Source organism: Amborella trichopoda, chromosome 12 (genome assembly GCF_054954075.1).
Source record: "Amborella trichopoda isolate Santa Cruz 75 chromosome 12, AtrichopodaSantaCruz75HAP2 v2.0, whole genome shotgun sequence".
Taxonomy (NCBI): domain Eukaryota; kingdom Viridiplantae; phylum Streptophyta; class Magnoliopsida; order Amborellales; family Amborellaceae; genus Amborella; species Amborella trichopoda.
In genome coordinates this window covers 35,191,753-35,204,467 of record NC_142347.1, presented here as the reverse complement: position 1 = coordinate 35,204,467, position 12,715 = coordinate 35,191,753, and positions in this window count along the sequence as shown.

Genomic DNA, 12,715 nt, shown 5'->3' with positions numbered 1-12,715 from the left:
TATCTTTAATACCTCCGAAAGGACTTGAACTTGATAAAGAGAATAGTACTTGCATTTTGATCAAGGCAATTTATGGCCCTGAAAAGCCAAGTAGAAAACATGAAAGACGCTCCCAAATGGACCCGTTGGTTACTAAGGAAGGTCCAAAGAGAGAGCAAAAAAAGGGGAAAATAATGGAAAGATAAGTCTGATCACCTCATCTTCAGAGACAAAGCCAAGACGAAACATCGAGGAAGCAAAGGTAGAGACCAAAGAGTTTGAAGAGAGGAAAGCTGATGCCGTTAAGTGTCATGGGGCGAAGATGGCAAAAGGGGGGAGATAATGTAAGTACATGTATGGTATCCCCAAGTTCAGAGGTGAATCCAAGCTAAAATAACATGATTGGAAATGCTAATAAACTTTCATTTTCTCCTGTATCTTCAATACCTCAAAAAGGAACCAGAAAACCTAAAGAAAAGAACAATAGTAGAAAACGTGGAAAAAGATCTCAATTGGACATGCCTGATATAACTCCAACCAAGCTGGATGCAAAGAAAGCAAAGAAGGGGAAAGATAATGAAAATATAGGTATGGTTGCCTAATCTTCATAAGCAAATCCATGCCAAAACAACAAAAAAGTAAAGATAAAGATCAAAGTGTTTGAAAAAAAAAGATGAGATCAAGTATCATATGTTAAAGAAGGCAAAGAAGGGGGAGGATAATGGAAGTACATGTATGGCTACTGTATGTTCAGAGGTGAATCCTTGCCAAAACTACAAGAAAGCAAAGACTAAAAACCCAAGACTCTGGAGAGAAAAAGACTGAATGGGATTAAGTGTGATGAGATTTGCTTGAGTATCCCAAACTATAAGGATTTTAAAGAGAACAAGAGCTGCTAATTTTGTCATACTAGCTGGGAATTATAAGCATATGAGTTTGGCTGCATATTCTCTCGTTTTTCAAACCTTGTATCACTATTTCAAGACTCGGCAACGAGTACTTGGATTCGACCGAGTAACTCAGACTTGCCCTATGGGTGAGGCGAGTTTATCCTGAGTATACTCTACACTATTTATCGATATGTTATATATATATTGATGTACATTTTTTAACACAAATACTTATGTAGCGCACTGGTTTGTGGCTCTCTTCCATTTTATGAAATTTTTGGTTCAAATTCTTTCATTGAACGTTTTAATTTTTCCTTTTTTGTTTTTTAAGAAAAACAAATTATCCAAGAGGATTCGAACGTAATCCCTCTATGTCAAAAAGTTTTATTCTTAATCGATACGCCATCAGACAAGTTTTATAAACAAATGTATATCTTTATAGTACAATTTTTAAGAAAATAGAATAGAAAAACCTCAAATTAGCGGGGTTGAGGATTCGAAACTCAAACATCTTGCACATAGAAACCCCATGGGCGACAGAGTTAACCATCAAACCCTTTCACACTTAATGTCATCAAAATAAGGCCGTACTATATATATATTAAATTTTGTCGTTGATTGTTCTCGCTCGAGTAATTTGGCTTAAGCAATGGCCGAGTCGAGTTTTTGAACTATGCCTTGTATCTTCAAGGTGATCACAAATGGGCTAATGAGATATTTCTTCATCGTCTTTGAGCTGCATTAGCAATCAATAATGATAAACACATGGACGAATTGAATCAAGCCGCTTCTTGCAAATTTATGACTACCATAGTTTCTTAAAGGTGATAAATCTATATGAAGCAAGGTGCATTTTGTGCGTATGGTGATGGCATATTCTGCATGTAAAAAGTGTGAAAGGCCTTTTGTTATAGTGGTAAGAAAGGTTGGGCGTGCTGTCCATGGATACTTTACTTTAGGGTGATCATGAAATGTGCTTGGAGGTTCTTACAGTTTTGTTAGGCTCTCTTTTAGATAATATGTAACGACATTTTGAATGGGCGGTTTGGGTTGTGAATATAGTTTTTGGATGAGATATAGCTTGTTTTTCCACATCTGCAGATACTGATTTCAGAGACTAATGGAAAGAGGTTTTGGGTTTGTTTATGGGATGCCTGGCTACTAAGAGTTGCGCATATATATATATATATATATATATATATATCATTTCATGTCCAATCTTGAAAGGAATTGCAGACGAGTTTCATGTATAGTAAGATCCAATGCTTTATGTTAATTTTATAAACCCAAATTTTATAAATAAATTATTAATAAAATTTATAAAAATTCAAATAATAATTCTAAACTAATATTTACTATAAAAAAAACATAATTAAATTAATTTGATGGGAAAGTGATCCATATAGTCAAGGAATTAAATCAATAATGGGACACTCCACCTTCAACTGTGGGCTACCGACCATACTTGCTTTATCATACCGGCCCAGCGTTGCTCATGACCCACAGTCCAAGCAGGGGCTAATTAACAGGTCACCAAAGTTGGGCAGATGAGCCAAGGGGTCGCAATCTCAGTATGTAGATTTCAGGTTCTTCCCTAAAGACGAGTCAATCTCACCTAGACCTGATGCGACCACAGCTACATGGTGCACAGCTCTATGACGCATAGGAGTATCTCTCGCACATGCATACACTTCACCTAAAAGGTGGCTTGCTCGCTTTCCCGAACGGTCTATCGATATGCATGTCGTGTGATGGTACATCGATGAGGCTTTGACCCATCTCTATAGACCACCATCACACACAAGGGTCACACAATCTCTTGGCTCACTCATCTGGACATACTCCGACCTCATACCCTTCTCGGTTTATTTTCTATACCCAGACAACTTGGGTTTTTCTCAACCGACTGACCTAGATCGTCAAGCACAATCCGATATCTGCAAACCTCGTTTATATGGTATGATCTACGAGGGACTACACTCCCACTGAGTCCATAATCCACTATATCAAATGTTCCTTCAAAATCACTCATAACGCGTTTAAAGCCACACAAACCCAACATATGTTACTTTTAATTTTCAATATCTCTTCAAAAGTCGTCATTGTTTTTCAAATTCATATAACGCAGTTGTCTCTCTCTCTCTCACACATGAAGAGGCTCTAGGCTAAAACATGTGGTTTTGCTCGGTTTAAAATATAGAAAAAGTACCCTACAGGTATGTTTGGATGTACTAGTTATCATTGATAACTTACTATTTCAATAAACAAAATTTTGTATAATTACTACTTCAATAAAAGTATTCATGATAATGACATATATGTTGATTGGCAGTAGTGTCTGATTGCACGAACCAGCTTCAGAACCCGGCCATGGGCTGGCTTCGAGTAGCCGGCCCTAACCAGGCAAGCCCGGAGCTAAAAAAGGCTAAACAAATTTAAAACAAATATATAGAAAAAATCCTAAAAACATATGAAAAGTATATTTAAAATACAATTAAACAAAATAAATCCAAATGAAATTTAAAAAGGCAGTGAAAATTTTAAAAAAATCAATTTGTGCTCAGTGGTATTTTACAAATAATCCAAAAAAATGAGAAAAATGTAAAAATAAGTATTTATCGCCGAAATACTTCCCAATCTTTTTCTAAACAATAGAAAACATTTAAAAACCTATTACAAATAAAAAAAAAATTTAACTTTTTTGAATTTTTTTAAGTTAGGGTGGTCAAGCCAGTTGACCACCCTAACCAGCCACGGCCAGTGGTTGGTTCTAAGTAACGTTGACGGTTCGGGTCCAACCTGGCCAAGTTCTCGAACACTGATTGGTAGTATCTATTACAAAATTATCTAAGATAAATTTATAGTAGTGTTGCATATAAGTTTATCTTTTTGAAAAGGACAGTTTATATAAGGTTGCAACTTTAAAATGTAGAAATACATATGCACCTTAAAAATCCATCGGAGAAGGTTGTTTTAATGTTGAAAAGCCCTCTAGTTGATCATCTCGACATAGAGATGTATGAATATTAAAAAAAAAACTATTTTGAGTCCCAGAAATAATGCATCTTATAACACATTATCTCGACCGTTCATTTTCAAGATTTTCATATGTTTATATATCTACTTGATTTTAACCATTTTTGGAGCTCAAATTTTATAATTAGATAAGAAAATAGATTTTCAGATAATCGTAATAATTTTTTGTACCCAAATTATATGTTATGATAAAATTTGGAGGTACACCTTAATTGGATTGTTTAAAGTTGTAACCTTATAGAAGTCACACGCTTTTGAAAATCAGTTTTGACTTTGGAAACAGTTTATATAAGGGTGAGGCCCTAAACAATCCAATCAAGGTGCGCCTCAAAAATTCATTAGAGGTTTTTTTTATGCCCAAAAATCCTCAAATCAATCATCTCGACCTCAAGATGTATGGATATGAGAAAAAATGGATTTCAACTTTTGGAAATAGTGCATCTTGTAATGTATTTTCTATACCGTCAATTTTCAAGAGTTTTCAAGTATTCATAGATCCGCTTGATCTACACTATTTTTTAAGCTTTAAAATTTATATTTAGAGATGAAAATATATTTAAGGTCATCACAAAAAAATTCAATACTGAAACAACATCTTTTAACACTATTTGAAGATGTGCCTTACTTTCATTGTTTAGGGCCTCAATAAAACAACACCTTTTTTCTTTATCCACTTTCTTAAATTTAATTTTTTTTGTCAGAAATAGCTAAAAATAATTGGAGCTTTAATGAAAAAGTGAAATAATTTAATAATATCATGCATAATACAAAATACATATCATGTGTGAAATCTGATACCTTGAAGTGTACCACATAATTTGATTTATTTTATTTTGGCCTTTGTGTCAGCAATGACACACCGTAGCCACTCGATTTCATATCTAATGGTCGTGATCTCCTTAAACTAAAAATAAATTGTCTTACTATATATTAATTCAATAATATATTCCGGTCAAAATTAATTATCATCCGCATATATCCTATATGAATTGCTTTGAACTCTTTCTCTATTTATAACATACTTACGTATACTAGAGATTACTCACCTATACTCTATAGATATAATTCCCTTTATTTGTGGTAAAATGTGTCCACCATTAACTAGAATGATCATTATTAGCAGTTGCTATTTAATGATAATCAGCTATTTTGGATATCTATGGAAAGTAAAGGCGCCCATAAAAGAAATGGAATAAAGATAGGGTTTCCATGCGGTTAAGCCCGCATATGTAGAAATACAGGCTTTTTAATAAATTTATTTTTGAAATAGATTTTAAGATTTCATTTTTAAATTCTTGTAATCTTTAATATAGAGATCATAAATATGAAAAATAAATTATAAAAAATAAATTTAATAACGGTAAATTTTCTTTGTTTTTAGATGGACTAGGTACTTACATCTATTTTTAAGATGAATGCTTTACATTTTTTAGACTCTATACGTAGAAATGTGGTTCAATCCGCATGAAATAATTTTTCATCAAATAATGGTGGGTAAAAAACCGGGAGCTATGTACTATGTACCTGTACATACGTCATTCATATCTAATATGAGACATAGGTGTCGCAATCTTGCTCTTATGTCCTTTATTCCTGGGAAAATGTATCATCATTAACTAGAATGACCATTATTAGCGGTTGCTATTTAATGATAATCAGCGATTTATGGAAACTTCGTTGCCTCGCTGTTTAATGATGATTGGATATCTATAAAAAGTAAAGGCGCCCATAAAAGAAATGAAATAAAGACACGGTATCCATGCGGCTAAGCCCGCATATGTAGAAATACGGGTTATTTTATAAATTTATTTTTGAGATAAATTTTGAGATTTAATTTTTTTAAGTTTATGTAATCTCTAACATCAAGATCATAATTATGAAAAATAAATAAATTATAAAAATAATAATTTTAACCATGGTTAATTTCCGTTGTTTTTAGATAAAACAGGTACTTATATCCATTTTTAAGATGCATGCTTTACACTTTTTAAACCGTATTGGTAAAAATGTGATTGAGCATGCCTGAAATAATTTTTCACCAAATAATGGTGGGTAAAAAAACAATAGCTATATGCTATATATCCGTACATACGTCATTCATATCTAATGATAAGGCCTAGGTGCCACAATCTTGGTCTTATCCCCTTCACTCATGAAAACCTGCAAAATCGTGTAAACATTTTTGGAAAAGAAGACATGAGCATGCCGAGTGAAATGGTTTGGTATACGGTTATTGAAAAGACATTAATGCTATATTAAGCAAGGAAAATTGTTTTAGGCCGGCCTGACGGCATTTTTACATGTGCGGCCCATTCTTACATGTGCGGTCCTCAAAGTATAAATCATCCATTTTAAAAATCGAAAGAAGTTTATATAGAGCCCAGCCTCTAAACAATAAAATTGGAGCTTACAACATCAATTTTATTAGAAAAAATTGTTTTGATACCCAAATATCTTCAAATTGATCATCTCGACATCAAGATGTATGAATATGAGAAAAAAGTGGATTTCAAGGTTTCAAAATATTGTATTTTGCAACGTATTTTTTGATAGTCAATTTTCAAGATTTTCAAGTTTTCATAGATCTGTCGATCTCCATTATTTTTGAAGCTTTAAACTTTATAAATAGCTGAAAATATGTTTTAAGGCTATCAGAAAGATTTTCAGTATCGAAACCACATTTCTCGATACTATTTGAAGGTAGGCTCCAATTTGATTGTTTAGAGCCTAGGCTCTATACAAACCGCACCCGATGAGATGTAGGTGTTCTATCTAAAGACAATGGAAGCTAACGGTCCAAATGTTTTCTTATTATAATTATTATTTTTAGTTTTTAAATTTTATTTATTTTTTCATATTCATGATCTCAATGTTAAGAGATTACATGTCCTTAAAACTTAAATCGTAAATTCCATCTCAAAAATAGATTTATTAAGAGGCTCGTATTTCTATATATGTAGGCTTGGCCGCATAGAAATTGGGTCTTTTAAACAATTGAGGTAAAATACACTTTCAAAACTTGGTTTTGCTACTCAAAACCCAAAAGACTCTTTAATCGACTAAAAACTAATTTTGATTTTTGAAATAATAGAAAAGTATACAACGAGACTACATATCTTTGGTACGAGGTGGTCACAATTAATCTTGACCAATGGATATAAAATTGGGTGGTTGTATTTATTCCATTGACCATGTTTAAAGTTCAAAAGAATTTTTTTCGAACTTTGTGACACATCCAAGCTATCAAGTTTTATCATATCATATGGTTATATGTAATTGCGACATTCTTGTATGAAAACTAAATGTTCTCATTGCATACCATCCAAATAACAATGCAAATGAATCATAATCTATAAACATTTAAAAATTTTAAAATAGACGGTTCAAGTAATGTGTTATAAAATGCATTATTTTATGACTTGAAATCACTTTTTAATGTTCATATCTCACAGTAGGATGATCAATTGGAGGGTTATCCCGTACCAAAACGACCTCTTCCGGTAGGTTTTTTGTAAAGTGTTCCACACTTTTGTGGTATAAGATTGATGCTTTGTACAAACTTTTTCCATTTCCTAATACTTGTGAAATATTTTTATTTTACAAAACATTTAGACTACATACATTGAGTGGAGTAAGGGTTGAATTTTTAGTAATAGGGATTTTAACAATCTCAATTAGTGGCGTTAATTATTTATTAATTTAAATCCAGATCGTCCTAGTAGAAAAACCCAACCCGTCCAAAACAAGACTACGACTGTTTATGGCTTTACAACACCCCAAATGTCACTAGTTACTTGTGCCTCCAAGGGGGAAGAGAGAGAGAGAGTTTTATACACATGCATATTTTTCCTTAGATGTTTAAGGCTACTTCGAGAGAGAAAGCTGTATCATATTTTTGTGTTTATGATAAGTTTGTTTTTATAGTTTTATTTACTAGTGGGTTCTTGAGCAAAGAGACATTAACACACTTCTAGTATTTTCTTCTCATAACATGCCATAGAACATCCACAATGTATATATATTAGGGATGCAGTTCTTATAACACATATGCCTTATGAAAACAAAGTAAAGTCTTATTTCAAATCTTCATCGGGAAAGCACTTTGGGAATCGAAAATCTCGATAATGGCCCTAAAATCAATTTCTAATATTGAGTATGAATTTTTAAGCTTATAAAATGGTACAGATCTTGTGATTCCATGAACACTTATTTTTAGGGTGAAATAAACGACATAGATAATGTGTTACAATATACATTATTTTTAGAAAAAAGTTTATGTAGAGCCAAGGCTCTAAACAACCAAATTGGAGCCTATCTTCAAATAGTATCAAGAAATGTGGTTTCAACACTGAAAATCTTTGTGATAGCCTTAAAATTTGAGGATATTTGGGCATCAAAATAATCTCTTCTACTGAAACTTTTGAGGTAAGCCCTAATTGAATTGTTTAGAGCCTAGGCTCTATACAACCGCTCTCCTATTTTTAAAGCTTGAAATCCTAAGTTTTTTTTCAACCATAATAGTCAAGGCCGAGATGATCGATCTAAAGGTTTTCCATTACCAGAACTGCAATTTTTAGTAAGTTTTGAGGTGAGGCTTTACTTATTGGGTGTGGTTTTCTATAAGGTTGTAAGTTTAAATAATCCAATTAAGGTGCATGTAACTTTGATGTAAAAAATTCTAAGGATTATTTGAAAATCTATTTTTATGTCTAATTGTAAAATTTCAAACTAAAAAAATGTTTAAAATCAAGTAGATCTATAAACATATGAAAATCTTACAAATGGACGGTCTAGATAATGTGTTACAAGATGCATTATTTTTTAAAATCAAAATTTATGAATATTATTTTCATATCGAGATGATCAATTAGAAGGTTTTTCAACATCAAAACAATATTTTTCAATCGATTTTTTAGATGCATCTTTAATTATATATTTTAAAGTTGCAAACTTATATAAACTTTTCCCTCACTTATTTTAATAGAACTGCAGCACTATCAAACTATTTTCCATTACACATAAAGCTCATAATGAATGTTACAGGTACAAAGGGTGAAAAAAAGGCATGGAGAGAGCAACAAACGGACTTTCGTTTGTTTTTCAGATTAAGAATCATTTTATTATATCTGTGAGGAATATCGGCCAGACCACGTCAAGTCAAACCAGAAGAGCTCTCTATTTTCCACGTCATTCAACAAGGGACAAAACCACTTCGAACGCGTCTTTTTCCACCTCAATAACTAACCCTATGTTCCGCAAATATTCTCATTAACACCCCTTTGCTCTCGCCTATACTCCATGGTTACCTTGTTTCCACCCTATTTTAATGCCCCGATATTACCGATGTGGATTGTCAATAAAGAAATGGGTCTTAATTTAAGTTTTTTAATTTATTATATATATATATTTTAATTTATTATATATATATTTTTTAATTTATCAAATATTTATTTTGGATCCTTTGATGTGGATTGTCAATAAAGAATCGATCTCAATTTAAGTTTTTTAATTTATTTTATATATATATATTTTAATTTCTCAAATATTTATTTTGGATCCTTCGAGTTGGGTTGTGCTGGGTAGTTTTTGAGTGATCATCCCTGAATTTAAAGAAGGTTGCAGTTTGCATACGGATGCATTCGTAGGGGTAAAAGTAAGTTGCACCTTCAAATTTTAAAGTGACATATAATTTTGATGTAAAATATTCTTAAGATTATCTCAAAATCCTTTTTTATATCCAATTATAAAATGTTAAATTTCAAAAATAGTTAAAATCAAGTAGATCTGTAAGCATATGAAAATCTTGAAAATAGACGGTGTAGATAATATGTTATAAAATGCATTATTTTTAATACTTAAAATATTTTTATTTTTCATAATTATACATCTCGATGTCGAGATGATCAATCAAAGGGTTTTTAACATTAAAACTACCTTTTTCGATGGATTTTTGAGGGGCATCCGGTAGTTCTACATTATAAGGTAACACCCTTATATAAACTTTTTCTTTTAGAGAATGCTTGTGGTATTTTTCTATTTCTTCATCTTTCATATTATACTTATAGAGTTTTGTTCCTTTTATTAATAAATTTAACCGTCAAAAAAATTAAATAAAAAATATGCTCATGCGAAAATATGGTATACGTGCATGTCGGCATGGCGCATAAATATTCGAGCACAGGTGCAAAACCGAAAATAGAGCCAGACTTCAGGTCATTTTTAAAGTTAGGCAAAAAATGTTGCCTTCAAAGCGAAAGCCCTTTGATGAAATATCACTAAAAACAGTGGCTATATTCCAAACAACTTCATCTCTCTCATTTTCTCTATAAAAACTCCCATCCCCTCAAAAGAACGCGTTTTACAGAGTGACAGAGGAAAGAGAAAATGGAAGGGCTTATTCCCTTAGTATTTAGAGCCTTCAAAAGGAACGCAAAGCTCAGCCATTACCACCACCTCTCTGAAGATTCCGGCCACCGGGAATCCCTTTTTCAGTTTACTGGTGAAGAGTTTAGCCGAGAGCAGGTGATGCCGGCCGCCTCTCGCCGCCATACAGTCTCTAATATGAGAGAAGGCTCCGATCTTCCGGCTCCGGAATATGGATTCCGGCCATCGAGATCTCTCCGGAATCCGCTTACTTCCGAGAGTTTCCTGCGAGATTCTGACGTCCGCGCTAGCAGGCGCGCGTCGAGAAATATGAGCTTTGATGGTGGCGCGATCCCTAAAAGTTCATGGGGGCTTGTCTGAACTTTGAAGTAAGCGGGCAAAGATCGGCAATAAATGGCGGAGCAAAGATGCCAAGGCGCTGGGTTTTAGGAAACATGGCGATTAGTCGGCGACCTGATTATTTATCGGCAGATGATCGGCGCGATGTCCCAATTTCTCGGATGTGTTTTAGGGTTTTGATTTGGGGTTTTCTTAAATGTTGAACGATGTAAAGGGGAGTCATTTTTGTTTGTTGGTGGTTTTGTTTGTTGTTGATTTTGGACGGTCTAGATTTAGAGTGAACGGGATCCGGGATATCTGGCGTTCAAACGACCTTGTGATATCTGTGAGGGGCGCCCTGGACCGTCCGATTGAAGACTCATTCTGAGGCTACTAGGCACGACGACGTGTCCCCTCAACATAGCGAGTCAAATGGAAGTGTTATTGGAAATTATGTTGAATTAGATGTGTAAATTAGTAAAGATTATTGGGGAAATTTATATAGGGAAGTAGGACTCTTATTAATCAAACCCGCCTGGTCAGCACGCTGGCGAACTGTACTTTGACTATCGAATTTTTATTGGAAAAATTGGGAAAAAAAAGAAGCAAGGTTTAAAACTTTGGCGATTTGGATCTGATTTCTTTCGAGTGTTCCACCCCTAAACCAGTTGGTTTACTCTATCGGTTGTTCCACCCTTAAACCAGTTGGTTTAAACCGGTCTGCATTAGTTCTCTACATTAGCGAACCCGTTTTAATGATAGTGAAGCCGTTTGTTTTATTTTGGATCATTTAACCCGTTTATGTTTAGTTTCATTTTTCAAATAGTTCTCTTTATTGTTTGTGTTGTTTTTTTTTTTCAAACACTTGTTTTATTGTTTATTTAAAAGGTTTGGTTTGTATAGAGGCGAGGCTTTAAACAATCAAAATAGAGCACACCTTCAAATAGTATCGAGAAATGGGGTTTCAATATTGGATATCATTGTGATAGCTTACCAATATAATTTTATTTTTAATTATAAAATTTAAAGTTTTAAAAATAGTGTATATCGAGCATATTTATGAATTTTTTTACTTGAAGTAAAAATTTATGTAAAGTTGTAATTCTAAAATGTAGAATTAAAAATGCACATCAAAAAATCCATCGTGAAAATCTTGTTTTAATTTTGAAAACTTTATAATTGGTCATTTCGATATTGAAATATATGAATAAAAAAAAAAAAATTCAATTTTAAAAATAGTGTATCTTACAACATATTATCTAGACCATTTATTTTTAAGATTTTTATACATTTATAGTTCTATTTAATTTTAACTAATTTAGAGCATATTTTGAAATAATCTTTAAAAAAATTTACATCAACATTACATATTATGATAAAACTCGGAGGTGCGCATTAATTGATTTGTTTAAAGTTGCACCTGTCCAAATTAATAATATAAAAGGATAGAGGGACCCGTTCCATAATTTAAGACACCAAAGTCTAAGTCATTTTTGTCCAAAGCCCTCCCTTTACCCACGTGGCACTGTAAGCTCCCGTACTTGTGGACTTTTGCGGCAGTGAGGTGAGTGGGAGAATATATGGGTGCCACTTGCGTCTCTCTCTCTCCCCTCTTGGCATTTCTCTTATTTTTTGGTCCTTGCGTCTCTCTCTCTCCCCTCTTGGCATTTCTCTTATTGGCCACTTCTCTCTCTATCTCTCATTGGCGTCTCCTACTCTTTCCCTTCACATCCATCTCTCTCTACAAATAATCAATTTCACTATAAAGTTTTTTTTTCTCTTTTTATCACTCCCCATTAATGGCATATTCTATTAAATTTGTTTCAAATCGGTTCTTTTAAAGTAAGTCAAAATTTTTAAATTAATAAAAAATAAATAATAAATTGAGTTAGAGATATTCATTTTATTATCATGAATTACATTTTAAATTTTCATTTTGATCATAAAATAAATCTAATAGACAACAAACACTCAACACAAGATAAATTCTTAGTATTTACATATTTTTGATACAATAATGAACAATCATAATGCATTTGTCACTATTTTAAAAACTAGAATTTTAAGAAATTATAACATTTTTTGAATTTTTTTTAAGCTGAAACTAG